This window comes from Prionailurus bengalensis, chromosome A2 (genome assembly GCF_016509475.1).
Source record: "Prionailurus bengalensis isolate Pbe53 chromosome A2, Fcat_Pben_1.1_paternal_pri, whole genome shotgun sequence".
Classification (NCBI taxonomy): Eukaryota; Metazoa; Chordata; class Mammalia; order Carnivora; family Felidae; genus Prionailurus; species Prionailurus bengalensis.
In genome coordinates this window covers 43,837,349-43,838,638 of record NC_057348.1, presented here as the reverse complement: position 1 = coordinate 43,838,638, position 1,290 = coordinate 43,837,349, and the positions used below count along the sequence as shown (strand labels likewise).

The 1,290-nt window shown below is 39.4% G+C and overlaps 1 pseudogene; it reads right to left on the bottom strand.

The window, feature by feature from the left end:
- Positions 1–366: 366 nt before the first annotated feature.
- On the bottom strand, positions 367–1,025 carry LOC122486413 (annotated as a pseudogene).
- Between the last annotated feature and the right edge of the window lie 265 nt (positions 1,026–1,290).

Genomic DNA, 1,290 nt, shown 5'->3' with positions numbered 1-1,290 from the left:
CAAAGTTAGTGTATTTAACCATACTCAGCTTGTAACAGAGCAAATGAGTAAGTGGAATAATTCATGCTGTAGCATATGGCTATATGAACTGGCAAGAGAGAAAGTTGGTAAAGGCAGAGGAACTCTATCTTTTAAGAGTTACAACTGAGGAGAGCACCTGGGTGGCTCAGTCGGTTAAGAGTCTGACTCTTGATTTTGGCTCAGGTCATGATCTTACAGTTGTGAGATGGAGCCTCGTGGTGGGTTCTGTACTCAGAGCACAGAGCCTGCTTGGGATTCTCTCTCTTCTCTTTCTGCCCCTCCCCTGCTTTTGCTTTCTCTTTCTCTCTCTCTCTTTCTCTCTCTCTCAAAAATAAATAAATAAATTTAAAAAAGAGGGGCTCCATAATCACCTAGCATCCTCTCAATATTGTACCTACAGTTAGAAATATACATGATGGGAACTCCAGGAATATTCCAGACCCTTCAAGGTCCTGGTCCTGTATGTATGTATGTGTATGTGTATATACATGTATGTATGTGTATGTGTATATATGTGTATATATATACACATACACATACATTTTGGCACAATATAACACTTGAGCTGAGTTACTCTGTACTAAGCAGTCATCTGCCTAGGTTCCCTTGAGTGTGCATGGTAATTGTTCAAATTGGATCCTAGGCAATCCTTATAGCCACTTGATATTTCTGCCCCAATTTCTCAATTTTGGCCATTACACAGTCAGTTATACAAGGGATACAGACAGTCCGATCAGTGACTGTACTAAGTCAAGTTTGGCTTTAATGGAAAGGTTGATAAAGTTGGTGTCAACCAGGATGAGGTAAGGTGGGCCTAGCTGTGTGCTATATGGGAAAAATTAACAGGAAGGATGTTAGGGGACTTCTCTTTCCTTGAGTGTACTAGGATCTTTCTTTTCTTTCTTTGTAGGTTTTAATCTATCCTTCTCTTTAAGCATCTGATCTCAGAGACTAAGCATATGCTTCATTGTCACATACTTTCCTGGTTTCTTTTTCTTCTCCATGTTCATGCTGCACACTTGTCTCTTAGTCCTTACTCTTTAAACAACTTTTTCATTTGGCTTCCAGGACTTGACTTCCTTTCCATTCATTTTAACCATGTATCTGGCTAATCTTCAGACTCCTTTTATTCATCTTCTTCAGTCTACCTCTCAACATTCCTCACAGCTCCATTTGCTATCTCTACTCATTGCACAGGAAATTGCATCCAGTTTCAGCTAGGATTAATATCTACATGCAATATGTAAGTTTTGTGTTTGATTGACTAAC